This window comes from Antechinus flavipes, chromosome 5, assembly GCF_016432865.1.
Source record: "Antechinus flavipes isolate AdamAnt ecotype Samford, QLD, Australia chromosome 5, AdamAnt_v2, whole genome shotgun sequence".
NCBI classification, from domain to species: domain Eukaryota; kingdom Metazoa; phylum Chordata; class Mammalia; order Dasyuromorphia; family Dasyuridae; genus Antechinus; species Antechinus flavipes.
This window is the reverse complement of record NC_067402.1, coordinates 261,167,506-261,194,205: the sequence shown is the minus strand read 5'-3', so window position 1 is coordinate 261,194,205 and position 26,700 is coordinate 261,167,506.

The following is a 26,700-nucleotide window of genomic DNA, read 5'->3' as shown; positions in this document are numbered from 1 at the left end:
TTCATCAGAAATCGATGGAATTCACCTATTTCATTGAATGTCCATCTTTATCCCTGGAAGAAAATGCCCATTTTGGCTGGGTAAGTTATTCTTGGCTATATAACATGTTATTTAGCCTTTTGGAATATCAGATTCCAGATCCTTTGATCCTTTAATTTGGATGCTGCTCCACCTTGAGTAATCCTTATTGTGGCTCCTCTATATTTGAATTTTTTTCCCCTGGCTGCCTGTAATATTTCTTTCCTTGGTCTCATAGTTCTGTAATTTAGCCACAATATTTCTTGGAGTTTTGATTTTGGGATCTCTTGCAGGAGGTGATTGATGAATTCTTTTAATATCTATTTTATCTTCTGTTTCTATAACATCTGGGCAGTTCTTTTTGATGATTTCCTGAAAAATAGTGTCTAGACTCTTTTTTTCAACCTGGTTTTCAGGAAGTCCAATAATCCTTAGATTATCTCTCCTAGATCTATTTCCCAGGTCTGTTGTTTTCCCAAGGGGATATTTAACATTTTTTTCCTATTTTAATTTTTCCTATTTAAATTTAATTGGCTTGACTGATACTTGGTGTCTCCTTGAGTCATTCATTTCCATTTGTTCAATTCTGATTTTTAATGAATTATTTTCTTTATTTACTTTTTTTATTTCTTTTTGTAATTATACAATTGAGTTTTTAAGTAAGTTGTTTTGTTCTATGGTATTTTTTTTTCCATTTCACCAATTTTGTTTTTTAGGGAGCTAATTGTTTTTCCAATTCACTAACTGTTTTTCAGGGAGTTGATTTCTTTATCCACTCTATCTCTATTTAAATTATTGTAGTTATGTTGTGTCTTATTCCTATACTTCTGCTTTTTTCCCCACTTTTTATCAGCTCACATAAATATTCCTACATTTCCCTCAATTCCCCAGTTTTGTCATTGGTTACTGCATAATAGTTCATTATATTCATATGCCATAATTTGGTCAGCCATTTCTCAACAATAGTTATCCATTTTGTCTCTAGAGTGATGCTCTGAACACTATATTAGATCTTTCTTTGACCTTGTTAAGATGTACAGCAGTGTGATCAATAGATCAAAGAATAGGAAGAGTTTCTTTTCCAAAAAAATTTTCTGGAATGGTTGTAGTGATTCACAGTTTCACCAGTCAAACATCAATGTACTTTTTGTACCATAGCCCTTCTAACATTTTATTTAATTTTTAACAACTTTGCGTACCATTAAGGTGTAGGATAGAATCTCAGAGTTGCTTTGTATTTTTCTGTTAGTGATCTGGAGAATACTTCCATAAAGCTGATAATAGTTTGCAAATCTTCTTTGGAAAATGGCTTTGTTCATATTCTTTGACCACTAATACACTGGTTCTTGATTGTCTATGCTATATATAGATGTATAGAATATTAGTAATTCTTGAGATGTCGGAATCACTCAAAAATCTCTGTCTTAACATATCTGTTGGACTCGTTGTGGTCCTAATAGATGAATAGGAAGGGTTATTATATTAAGTTCTTAGAGCTTCTGAATCAAGTCCCTGATCATCAGATATTTACAAAATGAAGCTTTATTCAGAGAAATTATTAAGGGAGAAGACTATATTATTTTTAAGTTATGGAATAAAGCAAACATTTTAATATAATATAACTAATATGTTATATGTAATATAACAAAATAACAGTGTAAAAAAATATAATATAATAAAATAAAATAAGCATGGTATAAAAAAGATGATTGCACATGAAATTGTAAATCTATTGTGCACAACTTGGTATTCCTTTTAAATATATAATAAAATTACCATATAACTTTCTTTTCCCTCTCCCCCAAATTAAAAATGATTACACATTAGACACAAATATGTAGGGATGTGTAAAATCATTCTATACATACTTCTATTTATTAGTTCTTTCTCTGGATGCAGTTAGCATCTTCCTTCATATGTCCTTTATATTTATAATAGTCCTCTTTGTCATATCAAAAACCTGGAAATTGAAGGAATGTTCATCAATTAAGGAATGACTGTACAAGATATGGTATATGATAATGATGGAATGCTAATGTGCTATAGGAAATGATGAATTTGATCTTAGTAAAACATAGATATGAAATGAAATAATTAAGAGCAAAATGAGCAGAATCAAGAGGACATTGCAAATTATAAAAGCAACATAGTTTTACTGTACCAAATTTGGTAGTATGTTCTCATAAAATTAGTTTGGAGTTATATTGTTTATATTTTGTATCTACTTATATAATAGGCATGATGGGCTACAACTCCAGTAGTCAGTTCCAGGAACATATGTGTTCTGATCTGGTTTCTTATACCAGGTTGGTTGTGAAGGAAGGAGGGAACAGAGAGGATCTGTGCCAAAGAAGACTGCTCATTGAGCCAGGAGAAACTACCCACACAGTAAGCACAAAAAAAATAACTCATCTCCTTTTATGGAACATGTCACTTTAGACTCAGAGAGCCTTTTCCTCAAACTTGTAGCTAGCAAGAAGGGGAAAGGAAATTTCTTTCCCTTCCTTCCAGTGCCAGCAATGGCAACTGCATATATATGGTAGTAAGAAAATATATTTGCCTAGATAAGTTTGATGCTGGACCTTAAGTTCCTGGCAGAAGAGCTTTGTGTTTCTATCCCTGAAGAAAGGTGACTAAATATCAATCCTAAGGTATCTATTTCCAGCCTTGGCAGTTACCTCATAAACTCAAAGTTTTAAAAATCATCTAGGTCTTAGTCCTAGTTGTCTATGAGAAGGTTACCTAAAAATAATACCTTGAGACCCACGAGGATCAATCATAAGTAGCTGTTCTATATCTAATATCAATTGTGTGTGTGTGTGTGTGTGTGTGTGTGTGTGTGTATTGAGTAACTATTTTGAAAGGGAAATCATTTAATCCTTTAGGAAAGACTAAGACAAAAGACAAATTAAAATTTTTTGAATAGAATTTCTCTAGGGTTTTTTCTTTAATTGGGGCATAATAAGTCAGAGAATGTGAAATCTCTTAACTTTGGAGTCAGGCTTCCCCAAAACATGAACTTTGTCTACATAAATGCAGAGCTTTACATGAGTTGGGGTTCCCTTCAAGCCCCTTTAGGCTACAATTGACTATGATAAGTTTATATGCGTTCCCTTATAGAATGTAAAATTATTGAATTCAGTGACTTTCATTTATGTCTACATGCAATCAGCACCTAGGACAGTGCCTGCTATATTTATAGGCATTAGATAAATGCTTATTGATTGACTAAACATGGCTAAAAATTGCAGATTTAGATTCTCTGTGAGGAAAATCTTACTAAAAGCTAGCCAAAGTCCAGTGGGCTTATTGAGAAACTCCTTTTAATAGTAATGACTTTTGTCTTGCAACACATTGTCTTAAGAGAGTTATCTGACATTCTGAGAGACTGTAATTTTTCCAGTCACATAGTCAGTTCTGAGATCAGGCTTAACATACTTTCATTTATACTAAAGATATTCATTTTGCACATGTTTTGTCTAATGTTTGTTATAGTGAAAATGTTTTTTGCTGCCCCCTAGTATATGATCTCCTTGAAGTTAGTTTTTTTAATTTTATTTTTATCTGATCTTTGTACACACAATGTGCCCATTATTTCATATATAGTAGACATTTAATATTTGTCTTATTAAATTTGAAGATAATTAATTTTTTTTAAAAAAAGTTAAATCAGCTATCTAACTAGTCAAGTCAATAGCATTTTTCAATCACTTCCTAGATGCTAAGTAGACATCATTCTAAATTCTAAAAAAAGAAAAACAAATAAAAAGAATTTCCCTCAAAGAATTTTCCAAAAAGGGAAAAATAGGAGAGAAGAATGCTGTACTTCACTATAAATCTTCCAGTGGAGAATAGGTAGCCAGCTGTCAAGAACGTCATAAAAGGAGTTTGGAGTTTTGGTTGAGATGTAGATTTGTTTAAAAGGCCTCTGGTGCCTCTTAAAGTTCTAAGACTAAGATAGATTTCTGCTGAGCCTATAAGTAGACATGAAGTAGGGATACTTACTAGGCTGTTTTATCTACCTTAGATTCATGGATTTTATTAATAGAGGCCATCTAGCCTTCTTCCTTTATTTTATAGTTGAGGAAATTGGGGTCCATAGAAATACCCAATAGTGTGGAGGTGGTTGTGTCATAGTCAGAATTTGAACTCAGTTTCTCTTAATCCAAATAGCCTTCCTTTTTTCTGAACCAATTTAACAATGCAAAAGATATATTCGAAGCACTTAATTGTTCAGAGTACTAAATTGGGTGCTTGGGGAGATAGAAGCTTTAGGAAAGACAATTTCCCTACTCTCATGGAGCTTCTACTCTTCATCAGAGGCTGAGGAAAGCAGGAAAGCATGATGGTTGATGTCATAGGATTTCAAGTTGCCTGGTGAAAAAAAAAAAAGAGAGGGAATGCCTTATTTTTTTTTCCATTATTTTCTCTAGTAGGAAAAAAATGCACTGATAACTACAGTATATGCATTATTTGCTATAATACATGGAATGTGCAGTAGGGAGATTCTAAAAAAAATCCTTTGTGAGATCAGAAAAATAAAATTGTTATCAACGAGATGGAACAAGGAAAGCTTCATGGAGGAGATGGCATCTGAGGAGGGTTTTAAAGATAGTTGGTGATTTACTAAGGGGGAGGGAATAATGTTCCATTCCATTCCATTCCAAGAAAGAATAAATAAGTGTGGGGCAGCTAGGTGGCGCAGTGGTTAGAGCATCAGTCCTGAATTCAGGAGGACTGGAGTTCAAATCTGGTTTCAGACACTTAATGCTTCCTAGCTGTGTGACCCTGGGCAAGTCACTTAACCCCATTGCCTCAGGGGGAAAAAAAAAGAATAAATGAGTGATGGGGGAGAGTAAAAAAGAACCCTTGGTCTACAGGACACTCCATTTTCCATTTCCTCTCTCCTCAAGTCTTTCCACTGATGATTGTTGCAGATATATGAAATGTTCTTCACCTCTCCTTTTGCGTTTCCCTGGTTTCCTTTAAGGCTCAGCTCAACTCCTACCATCTGCAGGAGACTTCTTATAGACTCTCCTCTGCTCCTATGAATTTACATCTATCCTGTGAATGTATCTTATATGAACCTGTTATTTAATTGTAAGAGGGCCTGCCAACCCTCCACCAGCCCTGGACATTGCACAGGGCATGGCTCAGGTAATCTGAGGGTAGCCTTGTGAGGGTGAACAAGATGGCACTGGGAGAAAGGGGGTTCCACCCTAAGGAGCAACATGACAGTTCTCAGGAGAAGCGTGCTGGACCCTAGAAGGGAGGACCTTGAATATCCTTATTAGGAAAGGAATGCACACATCATATCCACATGTAACTTCCTGTAGAGAATCATGTATCTATTACAGGCTAGGATATGATTTTGTATGAAGTATTAACTAGAAACAAACACCAAGATGATAAAAGCACCTGCAGTCTTTGTAACAAATGGAGTCTCACACCACCCTGGCTCTCATCCCTCATTGCTCACAATCTTTGCCATTTCAGGTGGACAGGCAGTGCTGGTCACATAAGGCCTGTCCCACTCAGGAGTTAGGGCTGTGACTCCCTAACAGTCAACATGCATTTCCTCATTAGAACGTAAGCTCTTTTTGTGAATGAATCCAACCATTCTGGAGAGCAATTTGGAACTATGCTCCAAAAGTTATCAAACTGTGCATACCCTTTGATCTAGCAGTATTACTCCTGGGCTTATACCCAAAAGAGATACTAAAGAAAGGAAAGGGACCTGTATGTGCAAGAATGTTTGTAGCAGCCCTGTTTGTAGTGGCCAGAAATTGGAAAATGAATGGATGTCCATCAATTGGAGAATGGTTGAGTAAATTGTGGTATATTAATGTTATGGAATATTATTGTTCTGTAAGAAATGACCAGCAGGATGATTTCAGAAAGGCCTGGAGAGTCTTACATGAAGTGATGGTAAGTGAAATGAGCAGAACCAGGAGATCATTATACACTTCAACAAAATACTGTATGAGGATGTATTCTGATAGAAGTGGACTTCTTCAACAAAGAGAAGATCTAACTCGTTCCAGTTGATCAATAATGGACAGAATCAGCTACACCCAGAGATGGAACACTGGGAAATCAATGTAAACTGTTTGCATTTGTGTTTTTCTTCCCAGGTTATTTTTCCCTTCTGAATCCAATTCTTCCTGTGCAACAAGAGAATTGTTTGGTTCTGCACACATATAGTACTAAGGTCTCTTTCAGCTCTAGTCCTATGATCTCCTGTATTAACAAAATTACAGAGATAGAAAAGAGTAAATTCGTGAATTGCACAACAAACAAAAAAGTCAAATTCTACAAAACTCAGTAGTAACTTCGTTTTGATTACTCTGACATTTTCTTGCATCTCCAGTTTTGTAACAATTGCTATATTTCCAAAGAGAGTTATTATATTACATGTTTATGCCTGAGTACACAGTTTTGGCATTGTATAGAATGATGACCTTTAAAAATGTCAGCTATTGAAAATAGATGTTATAAATATTATTCTTACTGAAATTTTGAAACAAAACTAGAATTGTATTTTCTTTTTCTTATCACTAATCTTACTGATTCAGATACTATCAATGCAGAATTTATAATAATCCAAACATGAGCTAAATTAAATCTACTTTTGCAGATTAGATTAGATAGATCAATTATTAAGCTTTTGTTAGGTGCTAAATATCATACTAAGTGTTGGGAATACAAAAACAAACAGAAAGAAAGACAATCTCTGCCTTCAATGAGCTTAGATTCTAACTGAGGAAGACAGTACATAAAAGGAAGCTGGGTGGAGGATGTCCATAGTAGAAAATAATGGAAATGTAACTTCTTGTTTTTCAGTCATTTCAAGTATGTCCAATTCTTTGTGACCTCATTTGGTTTGTCACTTCCTTCTTAAGCCCATTTTACAGATGAGAAAATTGAGAAAAAACAGAGTTAGGTGACATGCCAAGAGTCACACAGCTAGTAAATGTTTGAAGCCAGATTTCAGCTCAGAAAGATGAGTCTTCCTAACTCTAGGCTCAACACTCTGTGGATATAATAATTCTGCAGTGGATCTGTGATTCTATTGATATTATTGCTTCTTCTCCCAATACAGGCCCTTAGTGATAAATATTAAAGAAAAAGATTTTTGCAGTAGCACAAAGCTCAGAATCACTTTTTAAAAACATGTTTCTATATTAATCATGTTGTGAAAGAAAAATCCAAACAAAAGGGAAAAACCACAAGAAAGAAAAAACAAAAAAGAAAATTTTAAAAAGTGCATTCAGTCTCCATAGTTCTTTTTCTGAATGTGGATAGCCTTTTCTATCATGAGTCTTTTGGAATTGTCTTGGACAACTTTTAATTGAAGAAATTAAAGTCATTTCTAGTAATACAAAAAAAATTGCTGTAAATCACAATTGATTAGATAAATGCAAATTAAGACAACTCCACATCTTTCAGATTGATTAAATGACAGGAAATGATAAATGTTAGAGGACATGTAGGAAAACTGGAACACTGGTATATTGTTGGTGGAATTGTGAAATGATTTGATTATTCTGGAGAGTAATTTGGAACTATGCCCAAAAGACTATCAAACTTTGCATACCCTTTGATATACCAGTATCTCTACTGGGTCTGTATTCCAAAGACCCTACAAGAAAGGGAAAAGGACTCACATGTGTAAAAATGTTTGTAGCAGCTCTTTTTGTAGTAGCAAGGAAAAGAAGCTGAGTGGATGCCCATCAGTTGGGGAATGCATGAATAAGTTATGATATATGAATGTAATGGAATATCACTGTACTAAAAGACTTGAGGATCAGGCTGATTTCAGAAAAACTTGGACTTACATGAATTGATGCTAAGTGAACTGAGCAAAACGAAGAGAACATTGTATATAGTAACAACAAGATTATGTGATGATCAGCTGTGATGAACTTGGCTATTTTCAACAATAAGGTGATTCAAGGCAATTTCAACAAACTTGTGATGGAAAGTGTCATCTGCCTTCAGAGAAAGAATTATGAAGACTGAATATGGATCAAAGTATAGTATATTTACCTTTTATTGTTGTTTGTTTGCTTTTTTTTTCTTTCTCATATTTTTTTCTCTTTTGATGTAATTTTTCTTGAGCAGCATGCTGAATATGGAAATGTCTTTAGAAGAATTGCCCATGTTTAAACTATATTGACTTGCTTGCTTTCTAGAAGAGGAGGAGAAGGAGGGAAGACAGAGAAAATTTTGTTAAATTTCAGAGGTAAATGTTGGAAACTGTCTTTGCATGTATTTGCAAAAATAAACAATTATTTTTTTAAAAAATGAATTCTTGGATCACTTTATTGCTGAGAAGAACCAAGTACATCATAGTTGATCTTCACACAATATTGTTGCTGTTCTGCACAATGTTCTCTTGACTCACCTCACTCAGCATCATTTTATATGTCTTTCCAGGCTTTTCTGAAATCTGCCTGCTCATGATTTCTTCTAGAACAATACTATTCCATTTCATTCTATATCACAATTTGCTCAGTGATCCCCCAATTATTGGACATCCCCTCAATTTCCTATTCTTTTTGTGTGGGATGGGTCAGGTGCAAGACCCCCCTCCCAATCCAATTTAACTAATCAGAGATATCATTAGGCACAAAGAGAAAACATTTATTTAATCTCTGCAGGGAGAGGCCCAGACATACACCTGGGAGCCATTCCTACTCCCACCATGTGCCCCTGGAACCTAGCCAACTTCTGGTTTGTCCAAGGTTTAAAAGGCAAAGGACTTAAGCCTTCTCATTGGATAGACTAAAAGGATGTAACCATCCTTGACCAATAATCACCAATGCTGGCTACCTCCCACAGGTCACTGCAACTTCCAGTATCTCAGGTTCATTCCTACAGAGAGTAAATGACCTCCTTCAACGTCCAAAGTTCTGGGAACAGGGATCATGTGACAATACTGAGAAATACTTCATCTAATCAGTCCCATTCATTTGTCACCACAAAAAGGGATGCTATAAATATTTTTGTACTTATGGGTCCTTTCCCTTTTTTTATCATCTCTTTGGGATACAGACCTAGTCATAGTTGTTCTCCAGAATGGTTGAATCAGTTCACAATTCCACCACAGTATAGCTTGAGAACATTATTCATTTTCTCAATAATCTGTTCCTCCTATTCAAATCTAATCCTTTACATACTACTTTTCCAAGATACATATATTGAAGGTCCAGGTCAGTGAGTTGCCTATTTAATTGCATGTCATAATATGAGTAAATAATGTTTTTTCATCCACTATGTTTTTCCTGTGCACATGGCTAGGCAATCTCTCTTGAGTGATGGTAGAACTCACTGAGGAAGCCAAAGAGTCTTCCATTGGGTTTTTTGGGTGTCTGTACTATTTGAATGTTATCCACAAATAAGAGTTCCTCTGAACCCTGTCTGTCAATAAGATATATTTTTTGAATGCAAAAAAGATTTATTTTACATTCTTACAAGAATAGGTGCCTAGGTGAATAGACACACCTTTGAAACTCCAAAAGCAGCATTTTATTTCCTCTCCTGAAGCACAAGTCCCTCCCCTAATTCCACATTAATTAGACCTTGTAGAAGTTACAGGTCATGAATATCCATCCCTCTTACATAGTCAGTCCCTGCTACCAAGAAGCTTACATTCTGGAAGAGGGAAGGTAACATAGACTAAGGACAAAGAACAAAAGATTCTTTTTAAATCTCTGGCCACCACTCTTGATTACAAAAGTCAGTCCATGCCTCTAAGAAGTATACATTCTTTTGACGGAAGATTACCTCTACCCTTGATTATTCCTTAAGGTCCTCGTAGACTTCAGTTTTCTAATTTGAGTTTTCTTCTCCAATTTAATTTTCATAACTATGAAAAACAAATGCCCATCCATTTCTCCTGATTCTCTGCCTCCTTTTTTTCTTTTTAATAATTTGGTTTCCAAACTCCTCAAATTTGGCTAATTTTTTACATCCTACTTCATAAAAATCTATTAACCTTTATACAAATCTCTTTACATGGGATGGATAATTAATCCATGAATTCTCTGCTAATTCTTCCAATAGGGTTATATTAGTAGTGAAACTACTTCCAATTATAACATATGTTCTTCCTCTTCCTGCCAATAACCTTTCTAGAGTTATTCTATTTTCCCATGCTATTCTGCTAGTGACACCTAACTATTTTGTTATTCCACTCACTGCTCTATGATGTAATTTATCCAGTTATATTTACTCACCAGAGTAGGAATGACCCAAATCTGGAACTAGATTTCTAGCTTTAAATTTGTCAGGTTCTGTCCTTATTAATAAGATAATTGTAATAATAACACTGATGACAGTAATACTAATGTCACTTCTTATGGAATACTTCACAATTTACCAAACTCTTTCCCCACTGTGGAAAGGACATAGTCCCATCTATAGATGAGAAGACTGATGCTCAGAGACTTCTCAAATCTCATACACAATCCATACTGTGCTAACTTATGGGGAACAATTAAGGAAAAAATATTTAACTTGTTAAAAAAAAGCAACATTTTGAGTTCAAGTGCTACCTCTAACACATACTGGCTATGTGACCCTATTCAAGTCACTCTCTAAGTTGCAGAGAAAGTGCTTACATGTTTTCATAGTTTTCCTACCAAAGTTCCATATAGTAACAAAATCCTCAATTCTTTAACCCACTTAATAACATGTTCTTTTTATAAAAAAGTGAAGGAGATTCCCTTAAAGTATAGTTTAGACTAGATAGTTGCAAAGATCCATTTCAAATATCCAAATACATGATTATGACTTACACATATTTTGTACTTATTTTGCTAATTCAGATTGACATCTTCTCATTTGTCTGGATCCTTAAATTTTAGTATTTAAATTTTTTTCTCTTTTGGTATTAACATATCAAATGTATTCCAAACATTGTAATAGTGCAGATCCCTGCCTTTTCCCACTAATTGAAATATAATTGAGCTCTTGAACTCATTCTCTACCAACATCCCTGAAGACATAATTCAGATCTTTTGGCAAAATTCCACTAGACCGATAATATCGTGAAGAAACCATTCATCCTGGACTGATGCACATTGTTTGTAGATTTTGAAATAGTACAAAATAAATCTTTTTAGCTATAGACTTTTCTGGTAGCCACAACGAGGTAAAAATAAAATCCAAAATAAGATTTTAGAAAATGTTCAATCCTTATGTATTCTCTTTTAAACACAATTCAAATGAATTCAAATACTTGTCAAGCATCCACTATATATGCAAGAAACTATGCTCAGCAGTGGGACTGCAATAAAACAGGAGACAAAATAGTTCCTACTTTCAGGGAGCATACTTTCTACTACTTGAAAATATCCCATCTAAACAAATGAATAAAAACAAAAAACAAAAACAAAAACATTGTCTTTTGAGCACACTAATAACTAGGGGTATTCAATCCAAATGAATTTATTTCCTTTCACTTTTATTTATTTGTTTGCTGGCTTGTTTATGTATTTGTGTATTTGTTTTTGCTTATTAGTGATGAAAAGCTCACTTGCACTAACTGCTAACCTGTGAACAGCCAGACCCAAACAGAGAAGACTAAGGAAAGAACAGTCAGGGATAAAACAAGTTTAATTAATTTTAGAGTGAGAATTTTGATGTTTGCAATCAGAATTCCTGAGAGGTAGGGCTTATCTTGCTAGAGGAAAGGCAGATTTATATATATAAATCACAAGTGGACTGGACCATGACATAATCATTCTCAGGTCATGATTAGCATTTCCCAGGGCAGATTTGTATGTAGACAATACGATATTCCTGAGTGCTGTGCCCACTGTCTCCACGTTAATTGTTTCATAGATACAAATAGAACTAGAGTTAGCAAGGCAGGAACAGGAGTGTGGTACCTGGTTCAGTTGACAAGCACAGGAATTCAAGAATTGTTACCATAGATAGAAGTGTGATGGATGGCTCTTAGGTCCCTGGGAAATGGGGGAAACTAAATCTATCAGTGAACACCTGATGCAGGTCAAAACAATGCACTTTGTGAAAGGGTGAGATCATCCAGAGTATAAAGGATACTTTATATTCCAAACTCATGGCACAACTTACTTGCTGGATTTTAACTCTGGGAAACAGTGTATCTCCTGTCTTGACTTTGAGTTTCCTTATCTTGAAAGTCTAGAAGCCAAAAGTCTTTTACTGACTGGCAAGGAAATTTTGATCTACTCTATTTTTAACCTGCGCCAATTAATTCTTTCTTTGTTTTGTCACTTATGTCTGATTCTTTTTTACTTCATATGAGTTTGTTGTTGTTGTTTTTGTAGCAAAGATACTGGAGTGGGTTGACATTTCCATCTCCAGCTCATTTTATAGATGAGAAAACTAAAACAAATGGGGTGAAGTGACTTGCCAAAGATTGCACAGTACATTTCTGAGTCTAGATTTGAACTCACAAAGATATCTTCCTAAATCTAGTCCCAGCATTCCATCCTAGCTGTCTTCAGCATTTCAGTAGTAAGGATAAAAGTGTATCCTATCATAATTAATTCAAATAAATTAAGAACTAGTCCATTAAGTACCGACTGACTATATGCAAGGTACTATGCTAAATATCAAGGAAACAACATAATAATACAATATGTGGAGAAAATAATCTTAAAATGCCTGCTTTTATGGAGCTTATATTCATGAGAAAAATATGCATTTATAACTAAATACAAAATATATGGCAGGAATGACTAGCAGCTAAAAACCAAGAAAGATTTTTTGTAGGAAGTAACACTTGGTGTCAGTTTCAAAGGAAACTCAAGTTTCTAAAAGGGCAGTAGTAGATGGCACAGTTGATAGAATCTTAGAACTGGAGTCAGGAAGCCCTGAGTTCAAATCTGAACTGGAATGTTTAATAACCTATGATGCTGAGAAAGTCACTTAACCCTGCTTTGTTTCCATCAGTTTCCTCATCTGCAAAATGAGCTGGAAAGAGAAATAGCAAACCAATCTATTATCTTTGCCCAGAAAACCCCAAATAGGGTCATGAAGAATAAGACATGAGTGAAAAATGACTGAACAACTAAAGGGTTTCTAAAAGGTAGTGGGTTTTTTCCCAAGTATACAGGATAGCCTGAGTAAAAAAGAAAAGAAAAAAAGAAAAAAAGAAAAGAAAAGAAAAGAAAAAAAGAAAAAAAAAAAGCATTGACGAGAACAGGAATAATATGTAGTAAGTCTGGAAAAGTACTAGAGTTAGATCATTAAGTATTTGAAATACCAAACAGAAGCTTGTAGTTTTTCCTAGAGGCAATTGGGAGCTACAGAAACTTTTTTAGTTAGAGGAGTGACATGTTTAGACATGTCTTTTAGGAATACTAATTTGGTAGCTGTGTGGAAGTTGGATTGGAAAGGGGAGAGGCTGGATACGGGGGAACTAATTAGGAGGCAATTGCAATAGTCTAGGGGAGAAAGTGATAAAAATCAGGAGTAGGGTACTTTTAGTGTAAGTGGAATAAAGAGAAAAGATTCAAGAGTGTCATAAAAGTAAAACTGAGACTTGGCAACTGGTCAAATGGGGAAGGTTGAGAGAGAGAGAGAAAAGATCAAGGAAAACTGAAACTGTGTCTATTCCCAGAAACAGAGAAGCTAACAAGAGGAATAGACAATGGTGGCAAATGCCACAAAAGTCAAGAAGTATGAGGATTCAAAAAAGGCTGATGAATGTGATCTTTTGAGATTATTACTAAGTGTAGAAAGTAATTTTAGTTAAGTTGAGTTGGAAACCAGAGTAGAAAGTTTTGAATAGAGAAAATAGTGGTACTTGAAGACAGTTTTTCTGAGTTTGACTACAAAAAGGAAGAGGGATCTTTTTTAAAGGATTTGGGGGAATTTGGGCTTACTTGCAAACTTCAAGGAAGAAAGGAATAGAAAGAAAGGAAGAAATGAAAAAAAGAAGGAAAAAAAGAAAAGAAGGAAGTGGATGAAAAAGGTCATAGGAGAAATATAAGGCTGCTGTTTGCTAAGTTTTGGGTAATAAAACAATAGACCAATGCATGGGAAAGTGAAAGTTTGAAACAGAACTGGTTAATTGAAGGATCAGTTTTAGAAAGGAAAGATAATAAAACCAGCCACAAGGAGCTGAGGTCATACAACATATCTATAGGTAACTTGATGATGGCTAGTTTTGTTGTTGTTGTTGTTGTTTTTGTAGCAAAGATACTGGAGTGGGTTGACATTTCCATCTCCAGCTCATTTTATAGATGAGAAAACTAAAACAAATGGGGTGAAGTGACTTGCCAAAGATTGCACAGTACATTTCTGAGTCTAGATTTGAACTCACAAAGATATCTTCCTAAATCTAGTCCCAGCATTCCATCCTAGCTGTCTTCAGCATTTCAGTAGTAAGGATAAAAGTGTATCCTATCATAATTAATTCAAATAAATTAAGAACTAGTCCATTAAGTACCGACTGACTATATGCAAGGTACTATGCTAAATATCAAGGAAACAACATAATAATACAATATGTGGAGAAAATAATCTTAAAATGCCTGCTTTTATGGAGCTTATATTCATGAGAAAAATATGCATTTATAACTAAATACAAAATATATGGCAGGAATGACTAGCAGCTAAAAACCAAGAAAGATTTTTTGTAGGAAGTAACACTTGGTGTCAGTTGATAGAATCTTAGAACTGGAGTCAGGAAGCCCTGAGTTCAAATCTGAACTGGAATGTTTAATAACCTATGATGCTGAGAAAGTCACTTAACCCTGCTTTGTTTCCATCAGTTTCCTCATCTGCAAAATGAGCTGGAAAGAGAAATAGCAAACCAATCTATTATCTTTGCCCAGAAAACCCCAAATAGGGTCATGAAGAATAAGACATGAGTAAAAAATGACTGAACAACTAAAGGGTTTCTAAAAGGTAGTGGGTTTTTTCCCAAGTATACAGGATAGCCTGAGTAAAAAAGAAAAGAAAAAAAAAAAAAAGAAAAGAAAAGAAAAGAAAAAAAGAAAAAAAAAAAGCATTGACGAGAACAGGAATAATATGTAGTAAGTCTGGAAAAGTACTAGAGTTAGATCATTAAGTATTTGAAATACCAAACAGAAGCTTGTAGTTTTTCCTAGAGGCAATTGGGAGCTACAGAAACTTTTTTAGTTAGAGGAGTGACATGTTTAGACATGTCTTTTAGGAATACTAATTTGGTAGCTGTGTGGAAGTTGGATTGGAAAGGGGAGAGGCTGGATACGGGGGAACTAATTAGGAGGCAATTGCAATAGTCTAGGGGAGAAAGTGATAAAAATCAGGAGTAGGGTACTTTTAGTGTAAGTGGAATAAAGAGAAAAGATTCAAGAGTGTCATAAAAGTAAAACTGAGACTTGGCAACTGGTCAAATGGGGAAGGTTGAGAGAGAGAGAGAAAAGATCAAGGAAAACTGAAACTGTGTCTATTCCCAGAAACAGAGAAGCTAACAAGAGGAATAGACAATGGTGGCAAATGCCACAAAAGTCAAGAAGTATGAGGATTCAAAAAAGGCTGATGAATGTGATCTTTTGAGATTATTACTAAGTGTAGAAAGTAATTTTAGTTAAGTTGAGTTGGAAACCAGAGTAGAAAGTTTTGAATAGAGAAAATAGTGGTACTTGAAGACAGTTTTTCTGAGTTTGACTACAAAAAGGAAGAGGGATCTTTTTTAAAGGATTTGGGGGAATTTGGGCTTACTTGCAAACTTCAAGGAAGAAAGGAATAGAAAGAAAGGAAGAAATGAAAAAAAGAAGGAAAAAAAGAAAAGAAGGAAGTGGATGAAAAAGGTCATAGGAGAAATATAAGGCTGCTGTTTGCTAAGTCTTGGGTAATAAAACAATAGACCAATGCATGGGAAAGTGAAAGTTTGAAACAGAACTGGTTAATTGAAGGATCAGTTTTAGAAAGGAAAGATAATAAAACCAGCCACAAGGAGCTGAGGTCATACAACATATCTATAGGTAACTTGATGATGGCTAGTTTTGTTGTTGTTGTTGTTGTTTTTCTGCTGAGGCAATTTGGGGTTAAATGACTTGCCCAAGGCACAGAGCTAATGGTAGCTAGTTCTTAAAGAGTCCTTGGTATATACAAAGAAAATTCAAAAAAAAAAAGATTCTAGAGAGAAAGAATGTTGCTGAGGAGTAGGGAGAGAAATCGAGAAGGTCCTCATGTAGGAAGTGTTAAACTGGAATATGTTTTGAAGGAAAGGATGCTATATGGTAATGATGAAGAGTGAGGGCAGTAGAACATGAAGGATAACTTATAAAATTATGGAACCAGGCTACAAATATGGGTGGAGTCATATTGTGGAAAGGATGGTGAGTTCAAAATGAATTTTGTTCTTGAGGCAATAGGGAACCTTTGGTTCTGATAAAGGCCTCATTTCCAAAATATATAGAGAACTGACCCTAATCTATAAGAAATCAAACCATTCTCCACTTGATAAATGGTCAAAGGATATGAACAGACAATTCTCAGACAAAGAAATTGAAACTATTTATAGACATATGAAAATATGCTCCAAATCATTATTAATCAGAGAAATGCAAATTAAGACAACTCTGAGATACCACTACACACCTGTCAGATTGGCTAGAATGACAGGGAAAGATAATGGGGAATGTTGGAGGGGATGTGGGAAAACAGGGACACTGATACATTGTTGGTGGAATTGTGAACACATCCAGCCATTCTGGAGAGCAATTTGGAATTATGCTCAAAAAGTTATCAAGCTGTGCATACCCTTTGATCCAGCAGTGTTTCTACTGGGCTTATACCCCAAAGAGATACTAAAGAAAGGAAAGGGACCTGTATGTGCCAAAATGTTTGTGGCAGCCCTGTTTGTAGTGGCTAGAAGCTGGAAAATGAAAGGATGTCCATCAATTGGAGAATGGTTGAGTAAATTGTGGTATATGAACGTTATGGAATATTATTGTTCTGTAAGGAACGACCAGCAGGATGAATACAGAGAGGACTGGCGAGACATACATGAATTGATGCTGAGTGAAATGAGCAGAACCAGGAGATCATTATATACCTCAACAATGATACTGTTTGAGGATGTATTCTGATGGAAGTGGACCTCTTTGATAAAGAGAACCTTAATTGATCAAAGATGGACAGAAGCAGCTACACCCAGAGAAAGAACACTGGAAATGAATATAAACTGCTTGCATTTATGTTTTTCCTCCCGGGTTATTTATACCTTCTGAATCCAATTCTCCCTGTGCAACAAGAAAACTGTTTGGTTCTGCACACATATATTATATCTAGGATATGCTGCAACCCATTCAACATGTAAAGGACTCTTGCCATCTCGGGGAAGGGGTGGAGGGAGGGAGGGGAAAAATTGGAACAGAAATGAATGCAAGGGATAATGCTGTAAAAATTACCCTGGCATGCGTTCTATCAATAAAAAATTATTTAAACAAAACAAAACAAAACAAAAACAAAAACAAAAAAAAAAACAAAAAAAATTAGGGAACCTTTGAAGCTCATTGAAGTAGGTGGTCTTTAGAAAAGCTTCCTGGAGAAAGTGGCACTTAAGGTAAAACCTAAGGGAAAATAAGGCAGAGATGAAGAAGGAGTTCATTTTACATGTGTTTTCCTGTTTTTAGGTATGAACATAGGAGATGCCAGTTTGTCTGGAAGATACATATGTGCAGGAGAACAATAGTAACAAATGTAGCTAATAATTATGTAGCACCTATTATGTGCCAGGCATATAATTATTTTATTTAATCCTTATAACAATGTGGGGAGATAAATTCTATTATTATCCCCCTTATACAGATGAAAAAACTGAGGCAAACAGGGTTAAATGACTTGCCTAGGGTCATACAGCTAGTACATATCTGAGGCCAGATTTTAACGCACGTCTTCTTGATTCCAGGTATGGTGATCTATTCCCTATACCACTTGATTGCCCATGTAATCTAAATAATGTGAAATAAGTTTAGAAAAGCATATAGGAATCAGATATTGGTGAGCTTTAAATACCAGGCTAAAGAAATTGGATTTTATATTAAAAGTTTGGCTGCAAAAAAGGAAGCAGAATATATGAGGATAGGATAAATGGATGGTAGTGTTACAAGGAAGATTTTTGAGCAAGGGTATAATAAGTTAAGTGTCACAGTAGATAGAGTGGTGGATCTAGTGTTAGGAAGACTCAATTTCAAGACTTCAAATCTGTCCTCAGATAGTTACAGTGTGATACCAAACAAATCACTTAATCCTGTTTGCTTCAGTTCTTCATCTTGTAAAATGAGCTGGAGAAGAAAGTGGCAAACTACTCCAATTTCTTTGCCAAGAAGATCTCGAATGGGATATAAAGAACTGGACATGACTAAAAAATGAGTAAATAACCACTACAATTCAGTCAAGTCTATTCCTTTGGAAGATTATTCTGGCAACTATGTACTGTATACACTGAAGAAGGGAGAGGGCATAGAGAGCATCGTTTGAAAGTTATTGCAAAACTCCCAATGAGAAGTAATGAAGATCTGAATAATCATGATAGATTAAAAAGGCCAAGAACATGAGAGATTGCGGAGGTCAATTTGGCAATTGATGTGATATGGAGGATGAGAGAGAGGCAAAGATCAAAGATGACTCAAAGTTTATATGAATTTGGGTGGCTAGAAGGATGATGGTGCCCTCAGGAGAAATATAGAAGTTTAGAAGAGGAAAAACTTTAAGGGAAAAAGAAATTTTCATTACTATGTACTGAATTTTCAATACCACTGGGACATGAAAATAGAAAAGCCCATTAGATATAAGAATGGATTTCAGAATAGAGATTTGGTGGAAGTAAAGGAAGCACTCATTGATTGGGGTATGGATAAATTTTAATTTATGAATATAATGAATCATTATTGTGCTGTAGGAAATCCCAAATATTGGAATTTCTGAGAATCTTGGGAAGATGTATATAAACTAATGCAAAATGAAGAAAAATGATACAAAATATATAATCCAGATTGAAATCCAGTGTTGGAAAGGAAAATACTGAAAAACATTTGAATTCAAATCAATTTCAAATTCTTGCTAATATATTTCCCTCCTCCCAATAGACATGATGGACTGTAAGATGGGGCTAGAAGCTTGGTCTAAATTTTTCATACACAGGGTTGATGTTATATTGTCTTTCACTTACCTGTTTTTCTTTGTAATAACAGGAGTTCCCAGAAGTGGTAGAATTATTAGGAAGTCACACTGATGTAAAAAAAAAAAGGGGGGGGGACATCAATAAATCATTTTTGTAAGCATTGTCGTAATTTCAGTCTCTAAAAAGGATTTCCCATATTTATAATATTTGCCCTTAACCCCTACAATGGCCCTTAAAATGTTGGAAGATGACAGTGTTCTGAAAGCAAATTTTTGCTATTACCATGAAATGGCTTTGTAATATGAAAAAAAAGCTCAAAAAAGACCTCAGTTCAAGTTTTTATTCTGAGACATCCTAAATTCTGTGACTCTGGGCAAGTACTTTGGTTTTCCTGTGTTCCAAACAACTTTCAAAGAAAAAAATTTCCCAACAGTTGCTCATCTGCACTGGTAGAGAGAGTGTCTCTTTGCTGTGGGGTCATTATATAATAAAATAACAGATGTGGTCCACAATAATTTATTGGATTGTGGTTACTTCCAAAGTTTTCTCTTTTGAATCTTGATTTTTGAGGATAGCACATTACAAAATGAACTTTTATTTTAGAAACATAAGGCAACATACAAATAAATGTCAACAAACCAATTTGGAATATATTCTGATGTAAAACGTAGTTCTATGATCCATGAAACAGAAAGTAGACATGAATCTGATTATATTCTTGACTTAACCAATCAGATAGACTCTGTTGCCTGAAACAAAGAGTTGGGTTGGGATAGGGGTTGAATATTTATTAAATAGTTCAAATAATAACTATTATTTATAACAATTAAATAAATAAATATTTTATTAAATATTAAATAAGTGCTTTACAAATAGTCTGTCATTTGATAATTTTTCAAAAACATATATAAGTCTATGCAAAGTCATGGAGGGCAATAGAATATCATCTTTGAAGAGGTAACTAGGTTTCTCAGGGTTAGATCTCTGGATCTGGAGTTAGGAAAACCTGAATTCAAATTCAGCTTCAGACACCTACCAGCTATGTGGCATTGGTTAAGTCATTTAATTCTGTTTGCCTCAGTTTCCTCAGTAAAGTGAGAAGAAATGGCAAACCACTTCTGTATATTTGTAAAGAAAACCTAAAAGAGTCATGAAGACTCAGATATAATGGAAAATAATTCAGCAGCCATGAAGCCAACCAACAACCATAAAGAACAACAACAGCAAGAAAAACAATTTAGATTGGCCAAAGAGGGGCTAAAGTGAACAGGATACAATGCTTCAATGGAAAGTACTTTAAGAGATTGTCCTTCAGTAGAAAGTTTTTAAGGGATAAGATCAGAATATTAGTGTTAGCCAAGGGCCCAGCAATACATTCCCTGGTTGTTTTAATTGGAGATAAAAGTTATCAAAGAAGCATCTTTTTAATATATGGTATTCTTTGTTGTCATTCATTCATTTATGATTCTTAAGACCCCATTTGGGTCTGAATTCCAGATCCAGAAAACTCCATTCTTGACAAAAATACTAGAGTGGTTTGCCATTTGCTTCTATAGTTCATTTTTACAGGTGTGGAAATTAAGGCAAATAGGATTAAACGACTGGCTCAGGATCACATAGCTAGTAGGTGTCTGGGGCCAGATTTGAATTTAGGAAGATGAGCCTTCCTTTTTCCAAACCCATTGTTCTAAGTTAATTGTGCTTAACCAAATCCTTGAGAGATAATTTTTATTCATCATTTTATGAGTCTCTTTTAAAACATGTTAACACCATTGTTCATCAGCCACTGGATTTCAGAAATATATTGAGAGATATTAGAAATGATGGTTCCTAGATCTAGCTGCTAGCATATAGTTTTTATTACATGCTTCATAATGTTCAATAATTTCAGTAGTATCTGACTTTTCCTGATCTCTATTGTTTTTTGTTTGTTTGTTTGTTTGTTTGTTTAGAAAAGAGACTGGATGGTTTGGCATTTTCTACTTAAGCTTGTTTTACAGAGAGGAAACTTTGGGTAACAGGATTGAGTGACTTGCCCAGAGTCACATAGCTAGTAAGTGTGAGGGTAAATTTGAAGTTAGGAAGTTGAATCTTTCTAAATCCAGGTCCAACACTATCCACTGGGTCAGCTAGCTGCCCTAGTATGTTATATAAGGACCTTTAATCAGGTATTGTTTTAACCAAATGGCTACAGAGGCCACTGTGATTCTGCTGTAATGGAAATAACTTTCATAGTGCTTTGACCACATAATTTCATTTAAGTTTGACCATAGCTCTCTGATAGGAAATAATAACATTATGATACTGTTCATTGTACAAATGAAGAAGTTTAGGCTCAGAGAGGCTGATTAATCATACAACTAACATATGTTGGAGATAGAATTTGAAACAGTTTTTCCTTTTTTTTTCTTTTTTAACTTTATTATGTTTGTATACATACACGTGTGTGTATGTATGTGTATATGTTTATTTTATAGTACATTATTTTCCCAAATACATGCAAACATAGTTTTCTAAATCTTGTGTTCCAAAATTTATTCCCTTTCTTTCCCCCTCACCCTTCCCAAGACAGCATACAATCCAAGATAGATTAGACATATTCAATTCATCTAAACATATTTCCATATTCATTATGCTGTGCAAAAAAAAAAAAAAAGGGCCAAAATTGAAAAAAAAATGAGAGAAAAAAAACAAGCAAACAAACAAACAAGGTTAAAATACTATGCTTTGATACATACTCAGTCTCCATAGTTCTTTCTCTGGATACAAATGGCATTTTCCATCACAAGTCTATTGGAATTATTTTGAATCACCTCATTGTTGATAAGAGCCATGTTCATCACAGCTGATCATCTCATGATCTTGTTGTTGCTATGTACAATGTTCTCTTGGTTCTGCTCAATTCACTTAACATTAATTTCTGTAAATCTCTCCAAGCTTTTCTGAAATCATCCTGCTGATCATGTCTTACAGAACAATAATATTCCATAACATTCATAAATCAGAACTTATTCAGCCATTCTCCAAGTGATGGATACCATTCAGATTCCAGTTCTTTGACACTATAAAAAGGATAGGCAAAAAAACATTTTTTTTTTTTGCATGTGTGAGTCCTTTTCCCTCTTCTATGATCTCTTTGGGATATAGACCCAGTAGAGACAGTACTGGATCAAAGGGTATACATAGTCTTAAAGTCCTTTGGGCATATGAACCAGTTTTTCTTGAGAGTAATAATGATTATAACATAATATTTAATAACTATAATATGTAATAAGATATGTATAATAATAATAATTATGACAACAATAGCATTTATACTATGTCTACCATATACCAAGCATATGCTAAACACTTTGTAAAGCTTAGACTAACAAAAATTTCATGGTGTATCTCCCTTACTCAGATTATATTTAATGGTTCCTTATTATCATGAGGATAAAGATGGTCAAGAGCATTTTTTTTTGCAAAAAGGAAATGCTTTATAAATATTATCTCATTTAATCCTCACAACAACTCTGGAAGGTAAATGCTGCTATTATTTCCTCCATTTTACAGCCAAGAAAAGAGACTGACAAAGATAACACACCTAGTAAGTGACTGAGGAATAAGCTTTCTACAGTGGAAAGGGGGGAAATTTTCTGGCTTTGGATTCAAAGGCTCTGGATTCTTTTCCTACTTGGGTGACCTTGGGCACCTTTGAATCTCAGTTACTTCACCTACAAAATGAATAATTTGGACTCAATTGCATCTTAGTCCTTTCCAGTTCTAAAGCTGTGATCTTGAGATCCCAGGTTCCCACTATACCCATTATGCCATGGTACCTGTAAGAAATTCTGGCTTTAGAATTAGAAAATCAGAATCCGAGTCCTTGCTCTTTCATTTACTTGGGCAAGTCATCTTAACTCTCCATGTCTCAGTAATATGTTATAGTATGTGTTATTGTGAATATATGTATGGGCAAATATGAATAACAGTTGGATTTATTCCATGTGATGTTTCAAGAGGTTTGATATATAATTCCTGGGTAGTCTAAGCATTTTATTAATAATGTAAGAATTTAATTTAAAAATGGTCATTTGTCTGTCTCTCTCTCTTAGACCAAAGATAATCGTGACAGTAAGCTCATGGCTTATGTGGCCTTTTGGAAGAAGAGTGTTCATGAAGATAACAATCTACACTAATTCGCTAACAATTAAGGAGAAAATTAATATTACAATGGGACTGGACCTGAACTTTGATTATGTCACTTACTTCTAAGTTAGCCCCAGCCTTGGGCAATGCATTCAAAGAATTTATTCTCACCCAAATCTGAGCAGAACTAAATGGTTTTCCCAGGTAGGTGGGGGTCTAGACAGGGGGGATTAGATCAACCTTTAGACTAAAGATATTATCCATATCTTGAAATACGGATAAAAGACAAAGAGGGAAATCTCTCAAAACATTAGTTATTAATAATCATTTTCTTACATATGTGAATAATGATAGTTGGATTTGTTATCACCCATGACATTTATCAGGATCAGAAGACAAAATAGGTGACACTCACTGAAAATTCTAAAGCTCCATAAAAATATCAGTCATAAGTCAGTTGTACTTCTTCCAGAGGGCCTGCCCAGATTGCTCCAATCCATTTCAATCTGTCCTTTCTCTGAACTCCTGTAGGACATATTTTCATTCATTTTTCCCCTTATCAGCCACTGGCTGGGATTTAGCTATTTCACTCATCTGTCGGACACTATGGTTTTTTTAAGAGACCCTGAAAAGAAATGCTCTCATCAGTCATTTCTCTATTCCTGGCAGACGTGCTTACTTGTCCTTGGTGAGTTGGCAAGAAGCTGTGTCCAAGGCTGCTTTCTAGTGAGGTCAGCAAATTGTCCCCTGATTCTGCTGTTTTAACAATACCCTGGAAAGGTCAGGGAAAGAACTTATCAAGTCAACCAACAAGGCAAGAAGATCATTTGTAAGATTTACTGATGTGCATAGTCCAGAATAAGAACATGACATTTGAGTACTATAGAGCTTTGCAGAATAGTAGCCAAGGCGAGCCTATAGGGAGTGGCTTTGTGCAACAGGGGGAATGAGATAGGATATGGAATCCAAGGATTCGGATTCAAATCCTAATCACCAATGTTATTAACTGCCTAGGGACTTCAGTAGTTTTTTTTTTTTTTTTAATATCTTTTTGTTTACAAGTTATATGGTAATTTTTTAGCATTGATAATTGCAAAACCTTTTGTTTCAACTTTTCCCTTCCTTCCCCCTACCCCCTCCCCCAGATGGCAGGTTGACCAATACATGTTAAATATGTTAAAAGTATAAATTAAATACAATATAAGCATACATGTCCTAACAATTATTTTGCTGTACAAAAAGAATCAGACTTTGAAATAGTGTACAATTAGCCTGTGAAGGAAATCAAAAATGCAGGCAGACAAAAATAGAAGGATTAGAAATTCTATGTAGTGGTTCATAGTCATCTCCCAGAGTTCTTTTACTGAGTGTAGTTGGTTCAGTTCATTACTGCTCTATTGGAACTGATTTGGTTCATCTCATTGTTGAAGATGGCCATATCCAACAGAATTGATCATCATGTAGTATTGTTGTTGAGGTATATAATGATCTCCTGGTCCTGTTCATTTCACTCAGCATCAGTTCATGTAAGTCTCTCCAGATCTCTCTGAAATCATCCTGCTGGTCATTTCTTACAGAACAATAATATTCCATAATATTCATATACCACAATTTATTCAGCTATTCTCCAATTGATGGGCATCCACTCAGTTTCCAGTTTCTGGCCACTACAAAGAGAGCTGCCACAAACATTCTTGCACATACAGGTCCCTTTCCCTTCTTTAAAATCTCTTTGGGATATAGGAGCTTCAGTATTTTAAAGATATGGGTTTGGTCTGAATGACCTCTAAGTTTCCTTCCATCTCTGAATCTGTGACTATCTCATTCCATTTGGTTCTAGCACCAAGATGGTCAGAAAAAGCAATGCAAGAACACTCTCAAGGTCTCTCTTAAGAACATCACTTCAACTCCCTGGCCTCAATCTATTCATTTATAAAATAAAAAGTTTAGCTTTGATGACCATTTTATCTTTGACCCATTCCAATTCTCAATCTATGAGCCTCTGAGTGCTCAGCTTTCAAACTTTGAACCTAATATAGCCACATAGAATGATTTACAAAGTATTTTTCCTTTGAATTCAAACTACATTAAATAATTTGCCAACTGATATAATTAACAAATTAATTTAAACAAATTAAATAATATAAATAAAATCAATATAATTTATATAATGATAATAAAATAAAAATTAACATAAAATTGTAAAGGGAAAAATCATCAATCCAAAAGCAAATCAACTCCAACAGCTTCAAAATACCATTTCCTAATTGCTGACTGAGTTAGTTCAGTCCTGGTCATTTTTAAATAAATAATAGGATGGAAATAATTGTTTCAGTGTAATAAACTTAAATGAAGTTGCCAAGATCCAAATTAATAAAAAATAATCCGTGAAGATGCACCAAAGTATAAACACAGAATCATGGATCTATGATCTTGTCTGCTTACCTTAAAGGCATATGATCATGGCATCCAGAGCAAGAAGATACTTTAATGGCTGGATATCCAATCTCCTCATTTTACAGAAGTTCCAGGACAATGAAAAGATTTGCTTTAGGCCATATGAGTAGTTTGGGCAGCTAGGTGACATATCACCTGGAGACAGGAAGTTTCATTTTCCTGAATTCATATTTGGCTTCAGACTCTGGGCAAATCACTTTACCTTGTTTGCCTCAGTTTCCTCATCTGTAAAATGAGCTGGAAAAGGAAAATGCAAACTATTACAATATCTTTGCCAGGATTTTTTTTTTTTTACCTAAATGAGGTCACAAAGAGTCAGACTCTATTGAAACAACATGACAACAATATATAAGTAGTTAAATATCAGAGATGGGATTTGAACCCAAGTCCTCCCACTTAGAACCTCTCTATTATTGTGTGCTTATAGTGACTTTAGAGATCATGTAACCCAAATCATTCATTTTAGAAATGAGGAGACTGAAGCTCAGAGAGATGACTCTTCTTGCTCCCCCTTGCCTAGAATATACTCCCTCCCTCCACCATTGAATCCTTTGCTTTTTTCAAAACATCCCTGTCACTGATTCCTCCCATTCTCATTCTCCCTTGAAATCACTTCATATTATTTTGAGTTTATTTTGCATTTATTTATCTGTGTTATCTATGTACATGGGTAACCCCCAATAGAATATAAGGTTCTAGAGGACAAAGGCTGTTTTGGTAACCCCAGGCCCAAACATGATGTTTTGCACATAGTGAGAGATCGTTCAATATTTGTCACATTAAATATAATTGATTTCCCCGGGGTCATGTGGAAGGAAGAAGAACAGGCCCTTAAACTATGCCCTCTGATTCCAGATCCAGTGTTCCTTCAAATACATCACAATTAGGAAAAGCAGCGTGGAGGCTGGTTTTTGGAAAGGGGGTGGGAATGGGAAATCAGAAGTTTTGCAATGGGCTAATAATATGAGATGGAGTGAAGG